Source organism: Homarus americanus, unplaced genomic scaffold, assembly GCF_018991925.1.
Source record: "Homarus americanus isolate GMGI-L3 unplaced genomic scaffold, GMGI_Hamer_2.0 scaffold53687, whole genome shotgun sequence".
NCBI lineage: Eukaryota > Metazoa > Arthropoda > Malacostraca > Decapoda > Nephropidae > Homarus > Homarus americanus.
The window spans coordinates 356,118-374,297 of record NW_024745301.1 but is presented as its reverse complement, the minus strand read 5'-3'; the positions used below and the strand labels follow the sequence as shown (position 1 = coordinate 374,297).

The following is an 18,180-nucleotide window of genomic DNA, read 5'->3' as shown; positions in this document are numbered from 1 at the left end:
ACCCCCCCCCCCTTCCATGCCCTGACAGCTGTAGTAATGGGTAACACCTGTATGTTATAATCCACCATAGGTGTGATAGGTTACATGAGAACAGACTCAAGTATACCTTAGAGATAGAATTTAATAGGTAGAGAATAGCTTAAAGTGGAACCAAATACTCACTTCAGATTGAAAACACAGACGAGGTTATATAACGTGTTACTCAGCCTAAACAGACTCTAAGGGTGTGACTGACTGAAGGTGTGTCATCTATAGCTAGTTACTCTCACTACCTGTAACCCCCTCCTCTCCCCTACTACTCAATACATCGTTCAAACACTCGAAAAATATTACTCATTCTAAACTGAAGAGGCAAAATTATATTCTCAATTCTACAACATTAGGATAAAACACGAGAAGACAAACGTACACACACGAATAAGTTGTTGCCGCCACACTCTCCTGTTTGCTCCGTCCAGACCAGTGTTGTGACAGCGACGGGGGTGACGGACCGCAGCACCTGGAAGGAATAATAATAATAATAACAATAATAATAATAATAATAATACCTGTGGGAACGTTCGTGTTTTCATCCCTTCATAAGGCCAGACACGTTCTCCTGTACAACTTATACCACAAAAAATGGTCTCACGTTCTTAAAATCATTTAATATCTTGAATGAATGCAGACATAAACTCTCCTCCTTTATCCATCCGCACACATCTCTCTCACACACCCACACCTGCCCAAGCACCTGGTTCCTCCACACACACCCACGTCTCTCCACACCCTTCAAACCCCTCCACACCCACACCCACACCCCTCACACACCGTCGACAAGCACACGGTAAATGATAAAGATATTGGAGGCGTGAATCAATTAACATATAAACCCAGATGAACCACGGGACGTCCGCTAGTGGCAGCAGTGGGTACTATTACCTGCTCACTGCCCAGGTAATTGTGTTCTCCCTCAGGTGGGTGTGTTACCTGACCCTCCTAGTGTATCCTGCCACCACCACCACCACCTCCGCCTCCTCCTGCCACTGCTGGGGCCTGTTAGGACTACGGCTAGTTAGAAATGAGGCCTGTTAGAAGTGGGGCCTGTTAGAAGTGGGGCCTGTTAGAAGTGGGGCCTGTTAGAAGTGGGGCCTGTAAGAAGTGGGGCCTGTCAGTAATGGGGCCTGTTAGAACTCACAGTCACTGAACCTACTCTTGCGTCTCGCCAGCTGGTCGCACATACTAACTACTGCCAACATACGGTGTATAATATAGATACAGACATAGCCAGTAACGTAAGTGAATCAACTGATAACACAAATATAAGGTGTATAATTATTTCAGGTGAAGACTCGACAAAACTACAAGTAAACCTTAACAAGATTTTACCAAGGGACCGAAAAATGACAAATATACTGAAGAAAAATGCAAATATCTAAGACCCAGGGAAGGAAATAAAGGAACCAGCCATCAACTCAACACCGTAACTATAGAGAAATCTGAGTGTGAGAAAGTTTTAAGGGCGATGATAAGTAGGAACCTTAAACCAAGATAGCAATGTGTCTATGTAGGCAATAAGACCAACATAGTACTGGGGTTTCAAGGAGAGTTAGTGACGGAAGCAGTGTTGTTACTTTACTACATCCAGGGTTAGGGAGACCAGACTTAGATTCAGAGAAGGATAATAGTTAGTCCTTTTCATACAGAGGCAGATAGAGAAACTAAATTTATATTATCTTAAGAGACGTAGAGTGGGGGGGGGGTGGGTCGACAGGATCAATATGTATTATGAAAGAAAAGGTTAAAGATGATATAACTCGGGTATTTAAACTATCAAACCAAGAGCGAACACGTAACAATATTTTCCATCAAATAAGGAATCAGATAAACACTGGATTATAAATAAGAGTTGTGGGTGAGTAGAACAAGTTACCAAACACCATCATTAACTTGTACTCGCTGTGAAGTACTCGCTGAGATGCTTCGAATATAAGACGAAGAACAAATATTTAAGTGATAATTATTGATTTGTAAGTAAACAAACGTCACCTGGCTCTTTTCTTAGGTAATCACTGATCACTTGACTGACCCAGTACCGGAAGTCGTCTTAACACTGTCTGGCCCGATTTGACCTCAAATGACCTGCCGCGGGTGATGGCGGCAGTCCCTTTGAGGTCAGGTTAATGGGTCACCTGTATGTATGACCCCTGTGACACTTCCGTCTTAAACTAACAGTAATCACTAAGGTCATCAGGGGAAATTAGAAAGTTTTTGTACGTTTAATAATTTTCTATTTATTCTTCTTAGTTACAGTCGAATGTTAGAACGCCCAAGTGTGTTTATTTCGTCATTATTTCAAGAGAACGCTAGAACGCCCGCCGCCCGCGAACTTACGCATGCGTCTCACATACCTTACGCAAACTGAACGCATACTCTAACTACTGAAATATGCATCTCACTTCATAATCATACACGTCGAATGTTCTGTTGAGTAAATTGTTAATAACTATGAGTGAACATGAATGAATAGGAATGAGTGAGTGAAAATGAGTGGCAATGCGTGACAGGGAGTGAATGAGTACCTGAGTGAATAATATTTACCTGTGAATATTTTTAATTACCTGAGAGGATTATAAAGGTTTTAATACCATACAGTGATGCCAATACAATATACCACTCTCACAATAACCCATTCCCTAACAAGTATTACCAACGCAGGCGACCAAGCTCCTAACACAAAACAATGATACCAGCTCAGAACACCAACTTCACAATAACACTCCCTAACAAGTATTACCAACTCAGGCAGGAGATACACCCTTCAGACAGTGTAATTAACTCCTTCACGCCTTAACAACACCAATAATATCATTCATCACTAACGCCATCACACCTGTCCTCTGTGCAACAGCGGCTCACTGCAATGCAACATGTGCAATAATAACGTCGCTTGTTGCAGTGGCTCGTGAGGTCGGGTTAGTGGAGCCCTTTGTTTTATGTGTACTGTAAGTAATGGTGGACAGACAGACAGACAGACAGACAGACAGACAGACAGACAGACAGACAGACAGACAGATAAGACAAATACGGATAGATAGATAGATAGATAGATAGATAGATAGATAGATAGATAGATAGATAGATAGATAGATAGATAGATAGATAGATAGATAGAAACACCCTTTGCCGAATAAAATCGTCTGGCATTAATCAAGTAAATTATTAAAAGTGGCGTCTCTTAGTAAAGGGTTGACATTGATAGAGGCCAAACTGTAATAATCTTCACTAGTCATACAGTAGCCAGGTATTGTATTGTTGGTCTACCGTGTTTAACAACTACAGTCTTCAGCGAGTATTGAATATTTTTCTATTTTCTTATATCTGTCCATCAATCAATTTATTTTAAAAGGGAATATATCTTTAAATTTTTCGGCCCAAGAAATTTATTTTGCTCATAATCTCAGTATAGGTCGTCCTGGACACGCTGATTAACGATCTGTGGTCGAACTGTTGATATTTAGATAATTAATTATTATTATTAAGTATCCTCATATTAAATAACATAATTAATTATCAAAACATAATATAGGGTACTATTAAGACAATTAATTATCTAAATATCAACATTTCGACCACAGATCGTTAATCAGCGTGTCCAGGACGACCTATACTGAGATTATGAGCAAAATTAATTTTTATTATCATTAATATTTCTATTATTACTATTAACAGTATTAACACTAATAATAATAATAATAATAATAATAATAATATAATAATAATAATAATAATAATAATAATAATAATAATAATGATGATTATAATAATAATTGAAATTTTATCAAACTAATTACATTACGAACTGAAACAAATATTAAATTAATATTACAGATTCAATAAAGAAAAACACAGAAACGCCCAAATATTTATCTATATCTTACTGATGGACAAAATACCTCGAAAATAAAACCATTAATTTTATTTACATATAATGGATAATTAAAACATTTTATTCATCAGTAAAACGTTTGTTGTATATTAATTTTATTGAGGAACATCGCTTCATTAGACCAATACAGTGGTTTAACGTTTTTGTCGTAGTTTAAGTTAAATTTATTATATTTATTATGTTAATTTATATTTATTGTATGTTGATTTGTTTGTGTTTACTATTTATTGTTTTTGTAATAGTTTGATTATATTTTCTTACATTTCACAAGTATAATATTATATAATTTCTTTATATTTACCAACGATATTTTTGTTCTATTTCAATTTCAATTTATTTACTATTTATATTAAGTGATTTTCGATCTATTTCAATTGATGTATTATTGCTATTATAACCTTGTCAATATACTGTATTATATTTCTATTTATTTTGGCAATAATCAAATTAATTTATTATTTAAAACAAATTTAGTTTCGCTCTTTTTCAAATTCGATAATAATAATAATAATAATAATAATAATAATAATAATAATAATAATGATAATAATAATAATAATAATAATAATAATAATAATAATAGTAATAATAATAATAATAATAATAATAATAATAATAATAATAATAATAATAATAATAATAATAATAATAATAATAATAATAATAATAATAATAATAATAATAATAATAATAACAGCAAAATATTAAAACCATAACAATGTAAATAATAAACAATAAAACAACAAAAGTCTTTTAAATATGGATAATTCACTAAATAAATAAGTAAATTAATTAATAACCATTTTGATATTTGAATACACCTAATGACACCACGTTTATAATGCAGTCATCACAGGAGAATTACTGTACCTGTACTTTATACTGTAATTAAATTCTAATGTAAATAGTCTTCAGGTACATTTAAATACAGTTCTACGATAAGCCATAACTTTACGATACAGTCAAGTGGGTATTACTGTACCTGCAATACCTGTAGTTTATACCTGTATGATTCAATTAAGTAATATTTTGATACAGTAATATTCATGGCTACAGTAAGGAACCAACTTTATATAGTCAAAGTGTGATACAGTACTGTAGGCTTTATTCTGTAACTGTATTATAATGTATTTCTGTATAAACTTTGTAATTCTGATAGTAAAGCCTCTCTAATTGTTGATATTTTGGTTTTATGCTTATTTCCGTGTTACAACAAATAAGGTCTTTTCATCACGTTTACACAGTAGATAAAATAATTAATAATCGTAATAATATATAAAATTATTATTGTATTCATTTTATGGTTGTTATTATGATTGCTACAACTACCCAGCTCTTTTAACACGCTCACTATGTTATATTTTAACAACTTATAACTTACAACAACAACTAAAATTCAAGACTGGTATTTGGTTTCAGAAAAATATGGCTGTATTTTGTAACTACTGCCACAGGATAATTACAATAACTTTAACCTGTAGCTGTAATGTTGCTTATGGATAGAGATGTAAATTTTGCCGAATATATTATTATTTTTACTATTATTTTTTTTAGATTTTAAGTGAATGGATTTGCCAAGTAGTTATTTTCATGAGAGAGAGAGAGAGAGAGAGAGAGAGAGAGAGAGAGAGAGAGAGAGAGAGAGAGAGAGAGAGAGAGAGTACACAGCCTCGTCGCTAAATAAATCCTACTACATAATATAAGTTTCTGTAGGTTAATGATAAACAGCCTACAGTGTAAGGTTATACAAAATGGCCGCTCTAACAGGTAGACCACATACAGGTTATCAACAATAAATATGAAAATAAATTAATATGTTTTACAATTTTCTATATAAAAATTAATTCCCCTTTGATTTTAAATTGAGTTAAGATTCCAATTAAATTTACTCTCTAATTCTATATAAATTTCAATTATTTTGTAATGAAATAAATCACTCTTCTTCACGATAAATTTACATAGGAAATATATTTAATTTATTAACAATAACTCTAACAATGTAATGCTGTCTTAAATAATAATAGTAATAATAATAATAATAATAAAAATAACTAAAAAAAAAACACATTATACAAAAATCACCATAAAAAAGCCAAAAGAATAGGAAAATCACAAAAGCCCCCGAAATAAAAGCATTTACCCTCTTTTCCCTACAATTTAAAACAGAGTAAAAAGCAAAATTAACAAAAAAAGCCCCTCAATTGTCTCTCTAAATCAGCTATTCCTCTCCTACGTTGACACGAATTTTTACGCGCGTAATTTTAACCACCTCCGACCCCTTTTCCCCTCCGGCCCCCTCCCCCTCCGGCCCCCTTCCCCTCCGGCCCCTTCCCCCTCCGGCCCTGCTCAGTAAAACAAACATTCATCTCCCCATTTTCACCACTAACAGACGGACGAAAAACTTAATAATGCGACAACTAGCGCTTGAGGTCGGCAATCATTACCATTAGTTCATTTCCGGAGGGGCGATGGACAACAGCGCTAATCAGCATATTACGGTTAATTAGTTTCTTCTATTGCATTCATTTCCCAGCGATAATTGGAGATAGTTTCCTGCGTTTGGGTCTTAAATGGTTCTAGCGAGTTTAAAAATATTCAGAGGAGGAGGAGGAGGGGGAAGAAGAAGAAGAAGAAGAAGAAGAAGAAGAAAAAGAAGAAGAAGACCCTACAACCTACTATTAATTTTCACCACATTAAAAAACATAAACAAAATCGTATTACCTATTTAGGGATTTACCTGTAAGGACTTAAGTAACTAAATCCTTTGGACCAACACCTGAAATCCTATAGTTAAGGAACGGATCTCAGATTTAGGTTACGTGAGATTAAGTTAAGGGCAGATTAGGTTAGTATTAAGAGTAGTTAGGTTAGAATAGGGTTGGTTTAAATTACGGGAAGGATTGGTTAGGTTAAGGTAAAGTTGGTGTAGATTAGGTCAGGATTAGGGTTGGTGAAGTTAGGGTTAGGTTAGGTTAAAACAGGAATGGGGTAGAGGGAGAGGGTAAGGGAGAATGAGAGTGAAGAAGAGGGTGAATGAGGTAGAGGGTAAGGGAGAATAAGGATGATGGAGAAGAATGAGGGAGATGGTGAGGGTGAGGAAGAATGATGGTGAGGAAAAATAAGGGAGAAGGTGAGGAAAACATACCAACAAAAACACATACATTAAAAAAAATAAACCTGGCAATGAAGAGATGACGAAAACACAGTCAATGGTCGAAGACAAAAATCGATCTTCCGGCTGTAGCAACACATCTTCAGGCCCAGCAACATCCCCTACAGCAGCAGGAACAACAGCAGGAGTCGAGTAATACAGCGAGGGAAACAACAGGGAGCAGGAACAGCAACACCACCATGAAGTAAGGTAACTGAGGCAAGGCTTAGAGTCACACCCTGGTCTTGTTGCCCGGGACTTGGCCATTAATTAATTATAATGGAGGAAGGTGCTGCCCCCGGCGATAGATTCAAATAACCTGCTCTAATGCAAGATGCTACGCCCCGTAATTATGCACCGGTCGTCTCTCTCTCTGAAGCGACCATCGACGACCGATAGATTATGAACAAAAGGAGAGAGTGAGTGAGTGAGAGAGAGAGAGAGTGAATGAGTGAGAGTGAGTGAGTGAGGTAAGTGGATCAACGTCACTGTCCAGGCAGAACACACACACACACACACACACACACACACATCTATACCAATACCTACAAAATATAATGTTGCAACGAAAATAAACGTAAAATATTCCTTTCTATCTACCTACCCCCCCCACCTCCCCCTTATCCCTCAGCCACACATTAACCTCCCTAAGTACTGGATGAGAATCAATTACCTTCCTAACTATGTAATTAATTGTGGTTACCTGAATGTATTTCCAGGTAATAACTCACACTTGGTGGCTCTCTCTCCCCCTACCTGTAAACCCGGGCTATTGGGCTAATTTAGCTATGCATGATATATCTGTCGGCGTTCACAGTTAGAGGAGGAGGAGAAGGGAGAGGAGGAAGAGTTAGCATTGTACTGTATATCTGTTGTTATTTACAGTTATGGTGGAAGGAGGAGGAGGAGGAAGAAGAGAAGAGGAAGAAGATAACAGTGTGATTGATGTGTATTGTTGAACTTATTTTTAATATTTGGTTTTTTTTTGCAAAGACCGAGAGAGAGAGAGAGAGAGAGAGAGAGAGAGAGAGAGAGAGAGAGAGAGAGAGAGAGAGAGTGTTTAAACTCTGCAAAATTATAAATCTATGACACACTGGCATGAAACTCCCCCTCCCCCAAACTAACCCCATCCCCCAAACTAACCCCCTACCCCCAAACTAACCCCCTCCCCCTTTCCCCTAGCCTCAGACTACAGACAGCCAGAAAGATGTCAATCAACGCCACCAGAATCCTCGACCTTCGTGACCTATTACCGAGGGGCCAGAGTCGCCTATACCTGGTCACACCTGAGATAACTTGATGCATACTAATAAGATGTGATTAAAGACTATTTATAATGCGACCATTTGTGCAGGTGTTTTTAATATTACGCTCACCTTCCAAATATTTACGTATTAACCTAACCTGATCAATTTATGGCACCGAATTTATGATTTTAGTTCGATTTTTAGAATTCTTGGCTCATTAATGGAGGATTTCTCTATTATTTTACTATTGAAATATAAGAAAATAAGGTTGAAATAGAGGAGAATTATCAGGGTTTTTTTTCATTTAATATGTAAAAAAAAAAATTATACAAAATTCTTCCAGTGATGTAGTGTTGGAACGTCTCGCGGGCCTTGCTGGGGCTGTTGATGATACCCGGGTGAGTTATGGTGCAGGAGGAGGAGGAAGGAGGTAAAAGGGGTAGAGAGGGGGGAGAGAGGGAGGAGGAGGGGGAAGAAGAGGGTAGAGAGGGGGGGAAGAGGAGGAGGAGGGAAGAAAAAGGGGGGTAAACTACACCTCCAATTACATCATTAACCGCCACCTCGGAAACAATAAAGTGCTTTAATTACCGTGTGCACCACCAATAGTCTTCCTGCAATTAGATGGTTCGTATACAGATAACACAGACTTAACGGAGAGGAAATATTACCATAAGACCCGTCATCTGATATGGTTAGTTTGGCCGCTTTACCCCCAAACGCGTGGGTTAAACACTCATCGTCAACACTGACCCTGGGTATTAAGTTTTATCAGATTGGGAAAGTAACTGTATAGAAATAAAGTACTCAAGTGTACTCATAACTTAGATGGATTGAAAAGGAAGTAATCAGTCGTACTCTTAACTTATTGTGGACTGAAAAGGAAAGTAATCATTTGTACTCAGTCGTATTCTTAACTTACTGTGGACTGGAAAGGTAGTAATCAGTTGTACTCAGTCGTATACTCAACTTATTGTGGACAACAAGAGTGACCCTCAACACATGCCAATAACGTTACATGATGAGGAAAATATTCACGTTATTCGATCTTATCTTGCAACACAACCCTACAACACAACCCTGCAACACAACCCTGCAACACAACCCTACATTAAGGCAGGTGCCCCTGCAACACAAACCCCTGCAACACTCACAAACACAACCCTGCAACACAACCCTGCAACACAACCCTACATTACAGCCCTGCAACACAACCCTACATTACAGCCCTGCAACACAACCCTGCAACACTACCCTACAACACAACCCTACAACACAACCCTACAACACAACCCTACAACACAACACCTACAACACTACCCTACAACACTACCCTACAACACTACCCTACAACACAACACCTACAACACTACCCTACAACACTACCCTACAACACAACACCTACAACACTATCCTACAAGACAACCCTACAACACTACCCTACAACACAACACCTACAACACAACACCTACAACACAACACCTACAACACTACCCTACAAGACAACCCTACAACACGACACAACATTGATCTACCACACAACCTCTACAACCTAACCTAACCACGACTCACCAATAACAAATTAACGATTAACAATTACAAACGCTCGTAGTATTAAAAAAATGGTATTTCTGTTATAGTTAATCGAGACGAGAATCGATTAATTATTACTAACGCAACGATTACATTCCGATTGGAACTTAACGGTGAAAATAAGTTAGATACAATAACAACATCACCTTATTTGCTACCATACCTGTCACTTAATGATTATTTACCTGTAATTAACACCCTTACTACCTTATATCAGGTGTGGTAAACATACTTATATCAAATTATATATCCATTTCTTTAATTAGGAATAACAGGTAAATCTTTAACGATAAGGTGTAATATATGATGATTCTGAACACACACACACACACACACACACACACACACACACACACACACACACACACACACACACACACACACACACACACACACACACACACACACACACACACACACACACACACACACACACACACACACACACACACACACACACCTCCCTTGTTATACACTGGAGGAAACTGAATAACTTTCAAACGTCCAAAAATAAAAGATAAAACTCAATAATTAACAATGAATAAGTTACAGTGAAGTCAATCACCAATAAATTATCAAATTTTTCATTGCATAATCCCAGTAATTTAATGAGAACTTCCTCTAAAGTTGATGTATAATGTATGGTGATGTTTGATACAAGTCCTCTCTCTACGGATACATAACCTGGTGACCTTAATTACTGATTTATGAGGCATGACCCACACTGGAGTAAGTCTCAGTGTTGCAGATATTTCATCGGCTGTCAATGCAACGTTGCCATTAGATAGAAAAATAGCTGGATATCCGGCCCTGAAGGTGTGCACTAATAGACCTATACAGTACAACCGGATTGAGTAGTCGCTGGCCGGATACTGCAAGGGGGGCGCTGGGGATAAGGCAAGAAAGGGGGATAAGGGGAGGGAAGGGGGATAAGGGGAGGGAAGGGGGATAAGGGGGAAATATTAACACTTTTATTCAATGTATTATTTTGACGAATGCATACGTCACAAATACCTACTTTACTATAACACGAAAACAACAATAACCTTATCTCCCCCACGCTTGTAAACCTCCCACACATTGAGCGACTTACCTGCCTGTGTTTGCCTGTCTCATTCCTTGTTAAATGTGACAGGTAAAGGGAATAATCCGTAAAAATAACTTAAGGTAATTTTAGTAAGATTTATTTTAAGGGAATATCTTGATTTTTTTTTATTGGAGGAAGGGAATGTTGTCTTTTTGTGGTGAGGAAGGGTAGGGGGTAAAATGGGGGAAGGAGGGGGTTTAAAGTGGGTAGGGACAGGGAAGGGGTAGTCATTGGAGGTAAAGGAAGGGGGGTAGGTATTGGATGTAGGGGGAAGGTGAGAGGGTATAGCTGTTGAAGGTAGATGTAGGAGGGGGAAGCTACAAGAGGGGAGGGGGCACAGAATAAGGGGGTGGTGTTCTCATTCATCACACTGCCGTCGAAAGGGTCATTCATTACCTCGGCCACACCCCCTCCTAGCCACACCACCTTAGCCACACCACCTTAGCCACACCATCCCGACCACCAGTGTAATTCTCAATAAAAACACAAACTAGGTGCACGAGCAAAACAGATCCTAAGACACAGGGAAAGACAGCCAGAGGGAGGAGTAAAGTGGACCTTGTGACCGGGTGCCGTAAGGTCGAGAATGCAAGGGTGATGAGTTATTGCATGCAGGCAGCGAGCAGCGGGTGATGAACGAGCCGTGGCGTGCAATCAACATAGTGAGCGAAAACTTGTGGCCTGGGGGCAAACAACTCACAGCGAACCAGAATTTGTCCTCATTTTTCAGGTCATAAGTCTCCCCCCTCATGACCGAGCCTGATTTCTGCAACACCTGACGGAGTAAAAAGAGACATTTAATTAACAGGTAAGTTTCCAAGACGTCAGAGTTTCATTTTAGTGGAAGAAAAGCGAAAAATTATAAAACTTGATAATCGTGAGAATTGGTGGTGGGGTTCGTGAGCGGGGAGGAACAAGCGCCGCCCATATAATGACACATATTCCTAATATGACAAACCCGGGGGCCAATCACCGCCTTCCTTCCTAGCAATCAACCAATGAGAGAAGCGAATCCACTCGTTGCTTGGGTTTCTCACATTTTTGTGCTACCTGATGGAGGTGAACAGTGACTTGCTTCAGTGATATATGGCCGTAGGAGCCACACCGCGACTCACTGCCTGGGGAAAATGGTGTTGACCGCAGACAGTGAATAAGAGATCCCGTATTACTGTTGACAGGGCCAAATAAGCTGTTCGTTCAATGTCAAGCTTCTGATTGGTCAATATGTGGTATAGAGTACCTGGGGGAGGGGGGGGGGTGATATAACAACAGGGGTATTGTACACATAATGTATTGTAATAATGACAGTAACAACAATTGCAACAATAACACTAATAATAATAAAACTAATAAATGACCAGCAGCAGAATAAATACTAAATAAGACATTACCTTTCCTACCACCACCACTACTACTACTACTACTACTACTACTACTACTTTTTTTTAACGTGGCCTCCAGCCTTCCCCAATAGCCACACCTTCGCCTCCATTTTATTACCTTAATATTAAATATCCTAATACATAAGAAGCTATCCTATCTGTGTTGAATTAATTGAGCCGCAGATCTATGCAGCATTCAGTGACTGTAGCCTCATAGTCAATATCTGCAGCTGTTGTCGGCTTCTACTACTACTACAACACAAACAATGTATATACACAGACCAGGTATACACACAGACAATACAGGTATACAAACAATGGTAAACAGTAAGTCGAATCAACCAAGGATGACCCAACAAAGCCATCATAACACCATGGCTGCAAACAACCTCAATCACACCCAACCATCACCTGTCCAGTTATACCATCACAGAGCGTTAATTACAGGTGTGACCATGAATATGATTACCTTGAACTGTTATATATCACAATTCACTACTATAACCGATATAACGAAATTAATTATTATTCGTATATAGACCATTCGTGTGTGCTAAGGTCACCTCTCATAACGATAAGAATTTTCTCTCAGAGCGTTGATATCAAGACGATTATCTCTATTTGCCAGAATAGTATAGTCTCTACGTAAGTTATTCTTCATTATTAGTAAACAGTAGACATGAGGGGATGGTTTGGTGTTTGTGAGGTACGTGGTTACTCATACACAGCCGTTGGTCCACTCACCGTCACTCACCGTCACTCAGCGCTCCACATCTCCCCGTATCTTAACGAAAACTCACTTCAAAAAATCCTCTAAATCGCCTCATTCACCCCATTATAACACGGGAACAATGTTATCTCTCAATTATTCGTAGTTATTGTAATTATTAGCATTGGCGGATTATCATTAGGAGTGAACCCTCAACCTCCGGCGTTTGATGACTCCAGTCCGCCTTAAGTTGGTTGTATCTCGTCATACACTACACGATACACTGCGTTGTGGTCCTTTGTTGTTTGTTGATTAATTAGTCTAAGGATCGTAGGTGTAAAGTGTGTAAAAGTAATATACAGGTTAATCAAGAGATAATCTACCGTTTAGGTAAGTTTAAGGCAATTAATCCAGTATTTAGGTAAGTTTAAGGCAAGTAATCCAGTATTTAGGTAAGTTATCGGGGATTTTAAGGCAATTAATCCAGTATTGAGGTAAGTTTAAGGCAAGTAATCCAGTATTTAGGTAAGTTATCGGGGATTTTAAGGCAAGTAATCCCACGAGCTGTATCAGAGTGATGGAGCGAGACTGTATCGAATCCTTTAGAGCCTTTAATTACAATACAGTTTTCGATAGTTTTACCAAGGTGCCTCTCTCACCTTTTGGTTAATTACAGGTGGAGGTAAGCTTTTGTTTGGAGAGAGAGAGAGAGAGAGAGAGAGAGAGAGAGAGAGAGAGGCCCTATAGTATTAAACAAGACACCGCTGCCCTAGGCTCTCAAGGGCTCAATATAAATCGCTTCTCTTTGGATTTCCAATTAACAATATATACAATTAATTCATTTAATTACCGGGTGTTTTAACCTTCCATTTAACTCTTTATACTTTGCCAAATATATAGACTTTTTCTCTTTATTTTTGGGGGTTCTAAGTTAGTGATATTTTAAAAGCTCTAAGTTATATTTTTACTGAAGTTTAAATAATCTATAAATACATTTCTTTTTATTTTGATTATTGAAAATATTTACAATTAAGTGAAGATAGTAACTATATTAATTATTTTTTATATCTACTTGTTTGGGAATGTATAAAATTAATCCCAAGTTTTCGAATTTCGTGTTAAAAATAAATCCATTTTTGTTTTAGAATTTTCTGAAACAAAATCACTTGACTATTTCCAATTTACACTATATAAAATCAGTCACGTAATTTCCGCCTATTTTCTCTTTTATTTAATTAATTATCTACATTTTCCTATATAAATCGTTTCTATTGATTATTCTACTTAATTATGTCAACAACTAGCCAGGTAAATAAACAAATTACTGATTTTTTTATGTTTTGATTTGTAAATAAATAACACATTGGGATTTACATTACCTACACAAACAATAAAGTTAAATAACTAGAAATTTCCACTTTTTTGTATAAATTCCCCCAAACATTCATCCCTTTCGGATTTCAGATTACAATTAATGTATTTACAGGTAAGGGGCGGCTCTACACACCTGGAGCTTCATCACAATCTATTTTTCACTAGTCAGGTATATACTCCACCTGTGTACAGAATAAATAGTTTTCACAAGAGGACAATTTGGTTTTAGTGCTCATATGGTGTGACTCCCTAACCTAACCTTAAATAGGCCTACCTAACCTAATCTAACGTAAACCTAATCTAACCTAACCAAACATATCATAACCTAACCAAACATAACATAACATATACAGTACACACACACACACACACACGCACACACACACACACACACTAAATAACACTAAGATATGTTTTCTGTACTTGCCTTAATGGGATTTACCAATTAACAAAGTGTATTATTAGCAGGGACCCCAAACAGCCAATTACAAGACACGGTGACTTAACTACCACACTCATGACCTCTGTGATAGGCCGAGCCGCGGGCGTGTTGGGGAGGAGGAAAAGGGGTGGAGGGGGGGAGGGTAAGGAAAGATGGAAGTGGGGAAGAAAAAAGGAGGGGGGGAGAGAAAAGAGGAGGGGAAGGGTAAGAGGAAGAGGGAGGAAGGGGGGGGGGGATAGACGAAGAGGTAAAAGAAGAGAAGGAAGAGAAAAATAGGGGAGGGGAGACCTGAAGGAAGAATAGGAGGCAAGGGGAGGGGGTTAATTTGAGAGAGATGGCGAGGGGAAAGTACCTTGTAAGTTACGATGGGGGAAGGGAGACAGTAGTTCACGGGTGGTGGGGTAGTCTGGTGGGGTAGTCTGATGGGTAGGTGGGTAGTCTGGATGTAGTGGTGTCTGACGAGTGGAGATGCAAGTTGCAAGACAATGTGTGTGTGTGTGTGTGTGTGTGTGTGTGTGTGTGTGTGTTTGGCAACCTATACCCGGTGTTCAGGTGATCTGTCTAAATCACTTTCAGTAATTACCTGTGTGTTGAGTCACCTGAGGCCGCAGGTGTTACCCCGCGGCTACTGGCTCCTCCTGCGACTCTCACCTGCGGCACTGACTTATGACGATGACTTGAACAGTGACTTATGATAGTGACCCGTGGCAGTGACTTATGGCAGTGATTTGAGACAGTGATCAACTAATTAAGTGGGTGAGAGTATGTGAAAACAAACCAAAATTACATTAAACGTCATGAATTACAATATACACGTCTCTCATTGGTTGATTTTTCCTAAGTTATAAAATACAATTAATTTTTTTGGTCAATTTTTTTCTGAATTACAAAATGCAATTCACTCACTTAGTTTTAACGTTATTAATGATGATATTAGTTACAGTACAGATGCGTTCTTGTGTTAGTTAATGGAGAGTTAAATATCGGTGTTAATTTTAGGAATATTTTTTGCAGTTTAAATGAAGTCAAAATCACCAATCCCACCAACAACCACCACCACCACCACTATCACCACCACCATTATCCACCACCACTACCACCCACCACCACCATCATCAAACACACCACATATATACATACACCGTAATAAATATGAAACATGATCTCCATTATCGTGTGTACAGGATTTTCAAACACATAAAATCAATGTGGGCGAACAATTTATCATAACAAGACCACAAAAAAAATGCGAGTGAAAATATATTACTAGTATAAAGGTCAACGGTGTGTATTGGCACTATATTGGCACTGTATTGGTACTGTATTGGTACTATATTGCCACTATGAGGGAATTATATAGGCAGTATGACTAATATTATTGGTACTGGTTGACAACATTTCTCTGTGAATTTGTTTTTATGTTTTAGTGTTATCATGATGAGCTGACACTGGGCTAACGAAATGACAATAATTACAATACAGAGACGATAAATTACCCTCCTATGTTTGTGTGAGGGGTGAGGGAGGGTGAGGGTGAGTGAGAGAGGGTGAGGGTGAGTGAGGGAGGGTGAGGGTGAGTGAGGGAGAGTGAGAGAGGGTGAGGGTGTGTATGTATATATTTTTTATGTTTTTAACTATTGAATGTGAAGTGATTTTTCATGGTTTATAAGGGGGGTGTTGGGTGGGTCTCTCTCTCTCTCTCTCTCTCTCTCTCATCGCTGTCGGTAGTGAAGTGTCAGTCGATGTACGCAAGTCAGCAAGTCGTCGCGATTCTCGATATAGGAGAGGTAAATATCTTTTTATATACTGGAGACGCCGCACCTCACTTACCCCGCCGCACCTCACTTACCCCGCCGCACCTCACTTACCCCGCCGCACCTCACTTACAACGCAGCAACTCACTTATAAAGCCGCACCTCACCTACGAAGACGCACTTCACCTACAACGCCGCACCTCACTCACTCACTTCCGATGCCGCATCTCACCTGGGAAACTGCGCCTCAACTCATCAAAGAACAATTTACCTGGGGACTCAAGCTATTTCCTCCACCACGCCTACACACGCCCACACGCCGTATCTCACCCACGCCTCCCAACACAGTCGATATGTTTTTGTACTGGAGACTAAAAGTTCTTTATTAAAATAAAATAAAAACCAAGACGAAAATTGACAGTGGCTCCTAATACCCCCTTGTGGGATGCCGCTACGCTCCCCACAGTCTTAAGGAAAACCGTCTCTTAACACAACTATCTTTTAAGAAAACCACCACGTCCTTCTGGAGCCGTAACGTGTGAGTGACCATAGATTTGGGGAAGAGTTTACAGGGTATTAGTAGACCTGTCAGAAGTGTAAAGGTGTAATGGTCATTCGTTACCTGAAGGTGAAGTGTGGTGGAGAGTGGTGGAGAGTGGTGTACTGAGGTGGAGTGTGGTGTAGTGATGTATAGTGTGGTGGAGAGAGGGAGAAGGTGTCGCAGTGTGGCTAATATACTGTAAATGAATTCTATTTGGTTGATGAATTGAAGGTTGATGGTTGAGTGTATTGGTTGTGGTGGAGGACGAGGTGGGTTATTATTATTATTATTATTATTATTATTATTATTATTATTATTATTATTATTATTATTATTCTAAGAGGTGAAAGCTCAGTAGCAGGAGACAGCAGGAGACAGCAGGAGACAGCAGGTATGTAGTGTACCACAACAGGAAGTTAGATTAATGTCAGAATCCACAACACTTATTACAGCGGACCTCACCACCCTACCACCCACCCTGGCCTACTGACCCTCCACCCACTCTCCCACCCACCCAGGCCTCCCACCCCCACCGAGGATGTTTATCTTGTAGTGACCTATGATCCACTATCCACCCTCACATCTCTCTACCTTACCCACTACACCAATCCTACCAACAATACCTCTTCTTCTTCTCCTCCTCTTCTTCTTCTTCTCCTCCTCTTCTTCTTCTCCTCCTCCTCTTCTCCTTCTTCTCCTCCTCTTCTTCTTCTTCTTCTCCTCCTCCTCTTCTTCTCCTCCTCCTCTTCTTCTCCTTCTCCTCCTCTTCTTCTTCTCCTCCTCTTCTTCTTCTCTGTTGTTTACCATCTCACAAGGACCTCATCTGGGCCAGGAAGTTCCGCCCTAAAGGACTTGTACCAGCGGCCTAACACCTCAACCACCAATTACCGCCCCTCTCTGCCTATTACCACCTGAACCTCTAATTACAACGCCACAAACTATAGACGAGATGATTACCTGTCGATCAAAAATCCC

The 18,180-nt window shown here is 38.9% G+C and overlaps 1 long non-coding RNA gene across 1 annotated transcript in view; it reads right to left on the bottom strand.

Moving 5' to 3' along the window:
- The window catches only part of LOC121878625, a 29,681-nt gene extending 22,393 nt beyond the window's left edge, over nt 1–7,288 (bottom strand). Inside the window, exons 1-2 of the long non-coding RNA XR_006091193.1 lie at nt 7,090–7,288; nt 410–499 (exon numbers count right to left, since the gene is read on the bottom strand). This is a non-coding gene — a long non-coding RNA (uncharacterized LOC121878625). The remainder of the gene's footprint in view (nt 1–409; nt 500–7,089) is intronic.
- Between the last annotated feature and the right edge of the window lie 10,892 nt (nt 7,289–18,180).